Source organism: Callithrix jacchus, chromosome 15, assembly GCF_049354715.1.
Source record: "Callithrix jacchus isolate 240 chromosome 15, calJac240_pri, whole genome shotgun sequence".
In the NCBI taxonomy this organism is placed as follows: Eukaryota; Metazoa; Chordata; class Mammalia; order Primates; family Cebidae; genus Callithrix; species Callithrix jacchus.
The window spans coordinates 59,538,294-59,552,566 of record NC_133516.1 but is presented as its reverse complement, the minus strand read 5'-3'; the positions used below and the strand labels follow the sequence as shown (position 1 = coordinate 59,552,566).

The 14,273-nt window shown below is 35.0% G+C and overlaps 1 protein-coding gene across 11 annotated transcripts in view; it reads right to left on the bottom strand.

Annotated features, from left to right (window-relative positions):
- The window catches only part of CNTN4 (contactin 4), a 994,033-nt gene that overhangs the window by 651,117 nt on the left and 328,643 nt on the right, over positions 1-14,273 (bottom strand). For 2 of the 11 annotated variants that reach the window (XM_078351516.1, XM_078351517.1), the window contains exon 3: positions 12,944-13,000. The exons of the other annotated variants lie outside the window; for them this stretch is intronic. The gene's annotated coding sequence lies outside the window, so the exon portion shown is untranslated. The remainder of the gene's footprint in view (positions 1-12,943; positions 13,001-14,273) is intronic. 11 annotated transcript variants of the gene reach the window in all.

Below are 14,273 nucleotides of genomic sequence, written 5' to 3'. Positions count from 1 at the left end.
AAGAACATGAAAAAATGCAAAGGCAAATTAGTCAGTTATCATGATTATTAATATAGTTATATGATAAATCTAGCAATAACATCCATGTTTTCTTTGAGCTTATTTGAAAATCTGTGGATAATTATTAGAGATAATGCAAGTGAAGAGAATTGTAAGAAACTAAGAAAACACCTTCTACTTAGCAATATAAAAGTTTTTTTTTAAAAGCAAAATAGTCTAGATTTAAATATTTTCAAAGAGGACTACTTAATTAATATTTGCGTTATGTTCCATAATTCCTTGCTTCCATCTCTATCTTCCAGACTTATCACATAATTGAAAAAAGTTGTCAACCTTTCTTCTCCCAGGTTGTAGTACCTGGATGTGGTGTGACACCTTACTAGAGAAGAATCCCAAGAATATGCCAGTCTACCTCTAACTGGCATGAAGGCTATTACCAAGGCCACAAATATGTCTCCTGACTCCAGAGTCCCCCAAAAGGGAGATTAATCGGGTTATCATCATTCTGTCTATCCCATCCCAGCATTTTAGGAGAGCTGATGTCTAATCCTCTGACCTCTGTGCTGCAGAATCTGGCTTAACATTATCCTTCAGGATTAGTAATCAGATGAAAATGCAAGTAAGCTTAAGTGGACACTCAATCATGTTCAAGCTGTCGAGCCAATCAGTTTTTTTTTTTTTTAACATAGTAACAAGTCGAGGAAGGGATGTGGCATTTAAGGCATGTGAGGTAGGCAATTCTAATTATCTAGTGACAATAAATAATAAGCTTCCTTTTGCCAAGGGCTACAAATGCAATACCAATAGCTATATATGTAACTCTGTTACCAACAAAACAAACAAACAAAATACTTTGTTTTTATAAAATCACATAAGTAAAAGCAACAGGGAAGGAGGGACTTAGTTTATCTGTCTGACTATCCAGTCAGCTAGCCAGCCAGCCAGCAAGCCAACATTTATTCGGTACTAGTCTGCTATAGTAATGGCAGACTCTGTCCTCATATGGCAGGCATTGTCTAACATGTGAGCTACAATTTAAAATCTTATTGTGATTTTTTATTTAAATTAGAAAAAAAAAAAACCATGAAATTCTTATGTCACCCAACAAGGCTCTCCATGATCTGATCCCTGTCATGTCAGCCTTTATACTCGTTATTTCTGCCACTTTCCCTCACTTACCACTCGTAGTGTCACTGATTGCCTTTCTGTTTCTGCAGTACAGTAAATGAGCTTTCCTAAAGGCTGCCCTTCCTGCCTGAAGAGTTCTCACCCATTTCCCAGGGCAAGCATCTCCTTGTCATTTTGTTCCTGGCTCTGCATCCCCTCCCCAGAGAGAACTTTCCTAACCAGCACTGCTTCTCCTAGGTCATTCTCTTTTTCTACTCTACCTCATTTTATCTTCATAGCACTTTTCATTAACTGATGTAATATTATGTTATTAATTTGTTTTTAACTAGAATACAAGCTTCATAAGGCAGGGATTTTTTACCCCCGTATATTCACTGAAGTAACAGGACCTGGTATAAAGTAGTTGTTCAAGAAAGACTGAAAAACCTTTAAAAGGGCATGGAAATATGTATAAAATTACATAATCATGAAGGAAAGATAAATGCTCCTAGAGGAGTGTAAAGTAAGGTGGCTGTTTCCTGACAAAATGATACTCAAACTGAATCACTTTTTTGGTTTATCGGACAAACTATGTAAATCCATTTGGTCCTTCCTAGCCTGCAGCCTACAGAAAACAAGATAAACTACAAATGAATCAACGTATACACAAAACAAAGCTGGTTGGTGAAATTAAGACTAACTGCTTAACTAAATAAAGAGAAAAAAATAAACACAGAACTTCACTCCAGGAGGAATGGTCACTGCTTTTGGTCCCTTTATGGATGAACTGCCCTAGGTCACTGGTCTGTAGGCAGAATACATTTCTGACTCTCCATGTGCTGATTAAGTCGACACTTAAATACATATTTAAAATTTAACTCAGTCATATATGATTGAAATTACTTTGTAATGATCCACATTCTTTCTTATTGAACTATTGTGATTTGTGTTGATTTGTATTCTTTGCTATGGAAGCTCAACATGTATTTTACAAGAGGCTGTTGGGCTGTTTAGAACAAATGCTAAGATGAATAAAAGGGCAGTCACCCTGGTGGTGAAAGGGAGAGAAAGACACTGAAAGAAAAGAAGGTTTGGGTACTTGTGAGCACAGAAAAAAATTCAGGTGTCCTGCAAGAAAGTAGTGGCCCTGGCTGACAAATGAGACCAAAACATTCATTTTCCACATCATTGCCTACTCAGTGCTAGATGGGTCACCAGGAACCAGGCTGGAACCAACTCATCAATTATGTTGACAGGTTTGTCAAAGAAAACTTTCCTGCAAGGCTTCCACAGGTCTCCCTTTAAAGCCATCCCTCTTTACAGAATTCTAAGTTATTTTTCTTCTTCTTTTTTTAACTTTTAAGTTTTGGGGTACATATGAAGATTTCTTACATAGGTAAACACATGTTATGGGTGTTTGTTGTATACATTATTTCATCATTCAGATATTAAGCCCAGTAACCAATAGTTAGCTTTTCTGCTCCTCTTCCTCCTCTCACCCTCCCTATTTTCATAAATAGCTACTATTTTATATATTTTACTTATAATAAGTAAATTATTAAAAAGGATGAAAAGGCTTTTTCTTCCTCTAGGAAATATTTCCTCAGAGACAAGGTGCAGATATCTAGTTGCAAATTAAACCTGGAATAAAGAAACAGAGGTACTCTCATGAACCATTTCAAAAATGTTTGCTAATTTAGGATTCACACTGGTCACATTTAGAAGTAAGCCTCTGGACCTTATTTGTCACAGAAACAGTAGTAGTGGATCCATCACTATTTAAACTACCCAAGTAGCTTAATGTTCATATAACAGAATAAAACTAATCATGCTGAATATCACTAAAATCCTAAATCACAGTGTTTCCTTTTTTAGACAAATCCACGAAACTCCTAACTAAAAAAAAAAAAAATGTGTGTATCTTTGGGAGGGTGGTTAATGACAAGATTATAATAGTTCAATATTTAAGGAACTTAAGGTAAAAGAAATAAAAAAGACAAGTCTTGAAGTTCTGATTCTATTAAAAAATCTCAAAATTTAGCAGAATGCTTTGTAGATGGCAAAATAATTTTCTTATTGGCTAAGATCTAGATTTTCTTCATTTCATATTTAGGAACAATTTATTTTACCTCTTGAGTTATATCTGCCTAAATCTTTACAGTTTGGAAAATACTGTGTATTTTTTGTTAGGTTTTTTTTTTTTTTTTTTTTTGGTTGTTGTTTGATTGTTTGGCAGTTCTAGACAATTGTAAAAATGCTATTACTTGAATTCCATTTTTGATCCTGTGTTAGATTTAACAAAAACATAATAGAAACAGGGGGGAGAGATAAGGAAATGTGGCCGAAAATGACATAGGAACTATACTTTTTCACAAGGTTACAGAAATATCTGACTTAAGGAGATACTAGATTCCCATTTGATAGAGCTTACTTGTAACAACACATATTTTCAGTATACATCAATTTTGTTTCATACCCAGGCAATTCCTCTGGTGGTTTTCTAACCAGCATATTAAATACTAGATACAGAATATTAGCTACAGAAAAGAGGGGGAAAAAAGCAAGACATGAGAAGGAAGTATATATTGCTAAGAGCCAATTGCAAACGAAAGTTAATCAGAAATGAAAAGACAGCATTTTTTTTTAAATCGCATTTTCAAAGAGTTTTATGATTATATAAACATTAATTTAACACAGGCTTTTCTTTAAACTTAGATCTAACATTTTATCTATTGCATACTGCCAACAACTTCTCACTGGCTACAGTGCTCCAGTGTGCCTCCTCATGTTGCCAAAGTCCCTGGATCAAATATGATGAAGATCTGGAGACAGACCTTCCCAATCCACTTCCTATAGACAATTACTAGCAATTAGTCATACTGCAGGGCTAAGTAACACTCTCTCTCTGCACCTGCAAATCTATGTTTGAATGCCACAGCCAAATCCACTGCAGGAATCAAAATTAAATTTGAACTGAAAATCTAGCCTAATACCTTATTTATTACCTGCTACTCTGCAGAATAGAATATGTTGAAGAAGAGGCCCCCAAAGGTTATGCTTTATCTTCGGCTTTGTTTGAATATTTCTCCATGAAGAAGAGTCTCTTTTGGGCACTGATAATATTGGGAAATATAGTTTTATTTCTCTTGGGCCCTATGGTAAGCAATGCTGATTCAATCAGATCATACAGATAGGAGGCTTAAATAAGATACCTGTCCTTCAGAGAAAATGTTACTTTTGAATCACATATTAATACATACGCTTATTACTGCATATCATACTCCACTCATCTCAATAATGGGGTTCTTGGGGGCTCCCTTGAATTTATCCAAATGTTTTCACTTATTTTGTAATCACTGAAGGTAAAATGCAGCAACTCATTTTGTCTTCAATAGTGATAGTTTATAAATGAATTGATGACCATATAAGACAATGGTGCCTAAAATATACAATAAATATATCTCATTATAATGCATCAGTTCCAATCCTGAATTGGCAATTAATCAAATAGAGGGCCACGGAATACTCATTTAACCTTTATACATATACACACACACACACACACACACACACTCTCATATATATATATATATATACATATACATATGAGTGTGAATATATAATCATATAATCTTTATATATGTATATATCTTTTGTTATATATGTATATATGTGTGAATTTATGCACATATTTTTGTGTGTATATACATATGTTTGTATAGATATACATATATATGAGTACATATACCTGTTGAATGGATGGGTAAATGAAAAAATTCATAATGGTTAGCTTTGTAATGCATAGATACGCCATCTTTCAAAGACAAATACACATTTCTATTCTCAAATACACTCACACTCCATCAATTGGAAGCTTTAACACAATATAAACATATTAATAGTGGATAGATGAATTGGAGCTCTTGAGAATTATGAGTAATTCAAATTATCTGCTCACAATAGTTATTAAGGTCATATATAAACAAAGACACACAGTGACAAATGACAACACAAAATTTCATTCATACATTTGTAATTTACAGAGATATAAGAGATTTTCAAGTTTTATCAGTTAATAGATCTGAGGTCAGTGTGACTTAATCCATTAGCCAGTATGAAACTAAAAAGGGATCTGTTCGGTGGACAAATTACTGAATGCCAAGTATATCTCAGCAAATATAATATTTATGGAAGGAAAATAAAACTGCTTTTCAGGTTTGTAAAACTTCTATGCAGTTCTCTCGACTTTGTTAATCTCATTTACTTATTGCCAAAGGCTTTTGCAAGCACTGGGTTTGACACTCCTATGGCTAAAACTAAAAACTTTACTCCCAAAGATTTTTTTTCCAAAAGCACTGCTTTTAAAACAGTCAGAGTGGTGAGCTAAAAAGCTGATGAACCTGACCACTTGGTGTTCACTGAAGAACTGAAGGCCTTAGGCACTGGAAATGGAGGATCACAACTGGGCCCTCTAAGAGGACAACTGCTTCAATATTTGTCTCTGTTTCATTGTTCTCCTCACCATAGTTTCTTTCACTCATTTTCATTACTGGATAGCTAATGACAAGCCTAGACTAGACTTGTCTTCTTCCTCCATTTTAGAATCAGATACAGACATACACACTCACACACACACACACACACACACAGAGACAGAGAGGAACACAGAGACCTCAGATGACTATAATTGAAGTTAAGGTGGGACATTCATATCTCCTTACAGCTATGTGTAATTCTTTCAATGATCGTTAAAATTTGATCATCACTGACATGAGGAAATGAAAGTGGGATGAGCAATCAGATTTTTAAAAATCACAGTATTATGATACTAAGTCATAAAAGCAATAAAGCAAAAAGGCACTGGTTTGCCAGATCCAACAGAATAGTTCTCAAACTTTGGTATGCATCAAAATAATAAATTGAAAAGTCTTAAAACAGCTATCCTGGCCCCATCCCAGCTATCCTGGCCCCATTCAGTAGGTTTGGGGGAAGGCCTGGGGATCTGCCTTTCTTACAAGTTATCAGGTGATGCAGATTTGTAGGTCTGGAGTCCACACTTTGAAACATCTAATGTCTTAATTCTCTAGTACAGGAGTTACTTTGCTTTGTTTTAATTTTCAAGAAACAGGAAGCACTGCAGATTCCCATTCGAATTTCAGACACCATATTTTTACAGACCTAACAGAATAGTTCTCAAATTTTGGTATGCATCAAAGTAATAAATCGAAAAGTCATTATTAACTAAAGGATCTCCAAATTTAACAAACATTTCCCATAATTCTCGGGGTGGTGGTTGAGAAATAGGGTGACTATGGCCACAGTCTAGCCTGGACTATCCTAGTTTTCACTTGCTGTCCTAGTGTTCATCCAGCTGGTGAACCCTTTCTTTCTAAAAAGTGGAACTGAAGATACAGTATATCTTTATCCTCTCTGTGAATCATACCTGGAGAAACACTGCTGTAGATGTTAATCAAATCAGCAAATCAGAAATGGCTTCCTGTTTAAAACTCCTTGCTTACTTGAGAACCAGACTGCAGACTGTGGTCCGCATTCTCTAGCCTCCCATTACTGCACCAGTTAAGCCACTGGGTGATCCACCACCGTATGTGAGCTGAGCATCATTTGGAATATCATTAACTGTACCGAGTCCTGACTTTCTGCCTGTTATTTTTTAAATTAACTGTACCGAGTCCTGACTTTCTGCCTGTTATTTTTTATCTTGGCAAACAGTTTTGAACAGGAAGTGTGAGTAAAAGACATTGTTTGGGCCTATCACAAAGTAAACAAGTAAGTCAACAAATAATACAGTTCTCTGTGTGTGTCTGTTTTGAGTCAGTCTTGCTCTGTCACCCAGGCTGGAGTGCAGTGGCTAGATCTTGGCCCAGTGCAACCTCTGCCTCCCAGGTTCAAGCAGTTCTCTTGCCTCAGCCTCCCAAGTAGCTGGGATTACAGGCATGCGCCACCATGCTTGGCTAATTTTTGTATTTTTAGTAAAGATGGAGTTTCACCACATTGACCACCCTGGTCTTGAGCTCCTGACCTCAGGTGATCCGCCTGCCTCAGTTTCCCAAAGTGCTGGGATTATGGGCGTGAGCCACCATGCCCGGTCAAATAATAAAGTTCTAAAATAAAGGAATATCCTCAAAATTCTACAAAGAACTGGTGAAAGAGAGGGTGAAGGGGAACAAACTGTTAAGAAAGAGTAGAAAGTCTATGACCTTGTGGAAGTCAATATAAACATAGTGAAAAGAAGTGGAATTAGAAAAATAGAATGTAAGGTAAGAAAACCACTCTAGCTAGAGGCAGGTCATCACCTCATAGGCTTAAAATAGAATGCAGTACAGATTTTGACAATGGGAATGAATCTATTAATACTAAGACATGAAAAATGGCAAAGACCCCACTGAATGATGATTATTTTCAAGATGTATGCCCTAACTGGTAAAGTAAGCATACCATTACCCCCAGATATCTACACTAACTCTACCTTAGCTCGCCATGTGCCCCTTTCCTCCTTGCCAGTATAAATGTCATGAATCTTCAGATATTGGTGATTATGCTTCATGCCTCAAAGTTTCTCAAAGTGTGTATTAGAAGCCACTTGAATGATAATTATTCATGATTTCCATTTAAAAAATGGCTTCAGAGCCCAGGCCAGGGTTTTTCAATCAGAATGGTTGGGAGTGGGCTTGTCTGTCTACATTTTAATCAGTATACAGAGGATACTTTTGCATGTTAAAATTTTTAGAACGTGTGTTAGAGTTTTTTTTTTTTTTTCCAATTGCTTTAAAGTAGTAGTTTTCTGGAATAAAATATAGGAATTTAGAATTATGGGGTTTGACTAAAATGATATGTTTTAAATTTCATAACAAAAAGGGCTTTACATAAAATGCACATTTATGGCAGTAAAAAGCTGTCATTCATCACATGGCAAAAAGGAAATTAAAATAACTGGGTCTTTTAATAGACACTTTTATTAGACAGTATTTTAAGGAACACTAATAGAGTAGGTTTCTTTATGAAAACTTTTCTTCTAAAGCATACAGCAGCTATTGATATCTATCTCATTTTTCTTATGCTCAAGTGATTTCCAGGAGAGGGAAAAACCTGCAAAACTGTCTACTAAACAGATTTAATTATGAGAGTCTTTCCTTTACTCACTAGAATTGAGACTGAGGAATATACAATTCTTAAATGTGTCTGAGCACTCTGGCAATGAACAGGATGCACTGGCATATAAACAGAAAGAGGAGAAAAGTTTCAAGGTGAAGAAACATTTAACACAATTTGTCTCAGCAATGTATACATTTTATCTAACTCAATTTGACAGTTCAAATAGATTACCTTCTTCCATTTAAGGTATAAATCAGGTGAAGTTAATCTTAACACCATTTTGTATTACTACATGATGAAAATGAAATTTAACATTAGGGCCTATAAACTCTAAGTCCACCATTCTATATTCAAAAAGAAAAAAAAAATCTGAAAAATTATCTGGCCAATTCCCAAAAGAAGAAAAGTATAGTTCTAAGAAATTGTCTCAACTTAATACATACATTTTATTTTCAATCTACCAATTTACCTCCATATCTATTTATAAAATATTTATAAAAATATATGCATATATTTGAAGGAAATATGTGAAGCTGCTAAAAATAAAAGACATGAAAGGCATTAAACTACAGGTCAGAGATTAAAAACTGTAGTGAGAATGACTATATATGAAAGAGCTGTTAGAGTTGATGGCATACTTTGCAGTTAACATCCCCAATGAACACTAAAATCACAAAGGATTCCTTTTTAACACCCTATTTCCACATCCACAACACCAAAGGTCAAAACAAAGTGATTCTAGAAAGATTCAATCAAATAATTAAAAACTTAAAAAATATCTGAGAGAAAAGACTAACATGATCTCTTGCTCAAAAAATGGTGATTGTGCTTCCTTCCTCATCTGACTAGGAAGATCATACCTTGAGACTCTAATCAGGTGCTGTCTTTTCAGAACTCCTTCTCCTATCCCACTCACCACCTTTCCTGTCCCATTTATTTATCCCTGTGAGAGATGCCTAAAACACTTTACTTATATGCATGGGTGGTACTTTAAGCATTATCTTCCTCTGTAAATTGTGAGTAATAATAAGCTAGGGACCTTGTTTATTTAATCTTTGAATCTACAACCCTGAACCAAGTTCTTGCCTGGCTCATAATAGGTATGCACTCAATAAAAATGTTGGTTGAATGAATAATTGTTGAAATATTCAGCTGAAAATACTGGCCGAATGATAAAGTAATAATTGGCTCCAGCTACTGCTCTCTCAAAGCAATTCAATTCAATTCAACTCAAACTAATTCAATTCAACTTCACCCAACAGACATTTACTAAGGTTCTAGCTTTTGCCTGTAACAGAGATATAAACAGTTTTTTGACCTGCATTTTCTCTTCAATTGCCTTAACACTTTACTTTGCCAATAATGGCATAGTTTATGTAGACAACCAGAAATTAATGACAAGGGAATAAAAATCATAGTAGTGCTCCAAGTTCTGTGGGAAGAAAATAAGAGTAAATAGACATAAAATGACTTCTATAGAATTTTGTACAGATTGCATGTAAGCATATATTTGTGTCTAGGTTTTATTTTTAAATAAACTACCAGGGCTTTCTAAAATAGGAACATCCCTTGTATGTAATAGATTATCTGTTTCTCCTGTGCATCTAAAATACTAACAGAACAGCATTAGCATTTTTTAGGAAAACTGAGAAAATGAAGAACTTAAATAATTTCCTGTGTTCCCAAGGTCAACTGAGAAACCTTGCTGAAACAGGCTGCCAGGGTCTCTATTGCAGATTGTATACAGCTTATACAGTTTACTCCTCCCTAATAACCAATTGTAGGTCAGAAATATTTGGAAAAAACTGGATAGTTGCGTCTGTACTGGACATGTACACACTTTCCCCCTCATGATTATTCCCTAAATGATACAACAACTATTTTCATAGATACTGTATTAGGTATTATAAGTAATCTAGAGATGATTTAAGGTACAAAGGAGAATGTGCATTGGTTATGTCCAAATATTGTGCCATTTTATATAAGGAACTTGAGCATCCATGGATGTTGGTATCCAAGGGAGGTTGTGGAAGCAATTCTTCACAGACACTAAGGAATTATGTATTTATATTTAATTTTTTCAGAAGTTTGTGAATTGGTAATTAATTGGTAGAATTAATGGTATTTAATAATATGCACAATCATGGGACTAATTCAGGATAGTTACCTTGGTATTAAGCTCTTTGACTTAAATTATTTAGATAATTGGCTGAACTCTCTGCTTCAATATTTTGGAAAGACACAGAAATAGATTTCATGGGGGACTATTAAAAAAATCCCTTCCTTGAGATTGTATAAGAGAGTTACTCTCCTCTGTCTCAGGGTTTAAGAGAGTTTCACTTAAAATAATGACTGCTTTAAATCCTTCTTGTTGCCAAGATTCCTTGGATATGAAGACTTCCATTTAGGACATTGGAGACATGAATAAAAAACATATAGGAAGAAGCAGGAGTGATGCTCCAAATACATTCAGTATTGCCTTCATGGAAGAGATGAATAATAAGTCTTTGAGTCTATCACAAAACAGTCTCTAAGGTGTGGGAAAAAAAAAGTAGAGACAGAGAACTTTACTCACACCTCCAATACAAAGTGTGTGCAACAGGGAAAAATGATCTAATTAGATCACCTTTCAGAGTCTTCCACACCTAAAATTCAATGATTCCAAGAAAAAGAGGGCCAGCCCCGAAAATTACAAAACAAACTCTGATCTTTCAAAGTCTCAATAAGGGCTGTGCCTTCATTGTTTTCGCATCAGATGCTGTGCCAATCTGGGACTAGACTCTTTGTTCAACTGAAGCTATGCTCCTCCATTTATATTCTCCTTGTTTCAGTGGCTGAATGTCCCAAATTCTTTCCTAGCTCACAACTTTGCACATGTCCTTCCTTTTACTCTTCTTGTAGATTCTTTCTTGTTTTTAAACAGATATATTTTTACATTTTATTTGTTTAATTCTTTTAAATTTTATTTGTAACTGACAACCAATAATTATGTTTGTGGGGTGCAATGTGATGTTTTGAAATATGTTTACAATGTGGAATAATAAAATCAGGCTAATGAAAAAATCCACTACTTCACATACTTATAATTTTTTTATGGCAAAACATTTAAAAACTATGCAGCAATTTTGAAGTATGCAATGCATTATTATTTATTATAGTCACCATTTTGTGCAATAGATCACTCAAGCTTATTCCTCCTGTCTAAATTAAATTTTGTATTATTTGATCAATATTTCCTCTTTCCCTGTCCAACATCTCCCCCAAGCTCTGGTAACCATCATTCTACTCTCTACTTCTGTGAGTTCGCCTTTTTAAAATTCCACATGCAAGTGAAATCATATGGTATTTGTCTTTCTGTGCCTGGCTTATATCAGTTAGCATAATGTTCTCCAAGTTCATCCATGTTGTCACAACTGGCAAAATACTCACAAGCAGAATGAAACTGGAACTTTATCTCCCATCACAAACATAAATAAATCCAAGATGGATTAAAGACATGAATGTAAACCCTGAAACTATAAAACTACCAGAAGAAAACATTCATGAAATGCTCTGCAACATTGGTCTGGGCAGAGATTTCTTAGATATGACCCCAAAAGTACACACAACAAAACCAAAAATAAAGAAATGGAACTGCATCAAACTAAAAAGCTTTTGTACAGCAAAAGAAACTACTAATCTAATAGTGTGAAGAGACCACCACAGATTGGGGAAAAGTATTTGTAGGCCATACATCTGATAAGGGGTAATATCCAAATATACATATGAAACTCAATAGCAAAAAAAAAAAACCCACAAATAACATAATAAAAAAACGGGCAACCTAAATAGACACTTCTCTAAAGTAGACATACAAATTATCAACAGATATATGCAAAAATGCTCATCATCACTGATCATCAGGGAAACACAAATTAAAACCACAATGAGCTATCACCTTCCACCTGTTAGAAAAATTATCAAAAGACAAAAGATGAGAAGTGTTGGCAAAGGTATGGATAAAAGGAAACCCTTGTACACTATTCGTGGGAATGTAAATTAGTATGGCCATTACGAAAAATAGTATGGTGGTTCCTTAGAAAACTAAAAACAGCATTACTGTATGATTCTAATAATCTCACTTTTGAGTGTATGTCCAAAGTAATTGAAATTAGTGTGTTTTACCATGCATGATAGCTCATGCCTGTATTCCCAGCATATTACATGGCCAAGGTGGGTGGACTGCTTGAGCCAAGGAGTTCCAGACCAATCTGAACAACATGGTGAAACCCCATCTCAACTAAGAAAAAATAGCCAGCTGTGGTTCTGTGTACCTGTAATCCCAGCTACTTGGGGAGCTGAGGTAAGAAAATCACTTGAGCCTGGGCTGTGGATGCTGCAGTGAACCAAGACCTCACCATTGCACTCCAGCCTGGGTGACAGAGTGAAACCCTCTCAAAAAAAAGAAAAGCAATTAGTGTAATTAGTGTGCCAGAGATATCATCTACACTACCATGTCCACTTCAGCATTATTGACAAGAGCTAAAAAATGAAATCAATCTTGGTGTCCATTATCAGATAAATGGATAAAGAAAATGTGGGGTATATATATATATATATATACACACACACACACACACACACACTCACACACACACACACATATACATACATACATACATATATGCACACCCACACGGTGGAATACTATTGGCTTTACAAAGAGGGAAAAATGCTGCCATACCTGGCTCTTTCTAACGCCGAAGTCTCAGCTTATTGGTACTTCTTCAGAGAGATTTTGCTGAAAAAATTCAAGTAAGCCCTCTCTTTATTCCCAATCATTTTTTTCATAACATTAATCACTTTTTGTGATTATTACTAATTTTTGTCTCTCTAACAGAATATGCACTTATAGAGTAATGACCATGTCTGCTTTTCCAAACATCTAACATATACAAAATGTTCCATAAGTCTTTTATTGGACACAAGAATGCAGAAGCAGAGCAATGGAAGGGAGGAAGACATAGTTCAGGTGATATTTGGGTATGGCTTGGGCAATGGCAGATGTTTAGTTATGCAAATAATGCTGGTAATGGAGAGTTGAAATTCATCTGGGTCATTTCTACATAAGTGAATCAGAAATGAAGAAATGAAAATATTCTGGCTTCAGTATTACTTGGCCATTGCTTTTGTAATGAGAATTACAGTGACCAGTCTTTCTGGATGGTTTGCCAATTGCAAGCGTTAGAGATTAAATGAAGTCAATCAGATAGAGGAGATAATCTTGCCTATTTTAAAAACTTCCACTTAACTCAGGTGTACTCTTTATTTTTATTCACTCAACTCTTCCTTTAGTGTTTCAATTGTTTTGAATTTATAAATAGCCTCCTTGTTTAGCTAAGCTTGATTCAGCCTTCAGTTGTTGCTGCAAAAATTCCTTCCTCGGGAAACCTTCACTGACCAGATAACTACACACTTTTCTAATTCCCTCTACTTTTTCCTACATAATAATGAATTTGCATGCTTATCCAATTTCTAATCGTTTCTATATCCCTGAGCTTAGGGTCAGCATGTTCTTTGCTCTCTACTGTGTCCCCAGTGGCAAGCATAGTGACTGACACATAACTAATTGAACACATAACATGTGTTCAATGAGTATGAGTTGATTGAACTAATTATGGTTCCTCTTACCTATTTCATGGACGTTCTTCTTTTAAAAAAAGAAAGTCAAGTACACACAATTAGATAAAATTCAGTTTAATGCGTCACTTGTGTAAAACAAAAAAGTAGAGATGTTTGTATTAAAAGCACCTTTTCAATGTGCCCTATCCCATTCTCCTCCATAAAGGAAGATACTTTTGCTTCAAAATGTATTCTTTGTATTTACCTACATACATGTACATATAAAAAGCTATATTTATTTTTTCTTGAATGTATTAAATAAAAACAATCACAATATGCATATTGTTCTATAGGCTGCTTTTCTCACAGACATATACATCACTTAATAACAGAATATATTGGTTTATCTTATTTTTAATGGGGTTACAATACTCTACTGTAGGTGTGAACCA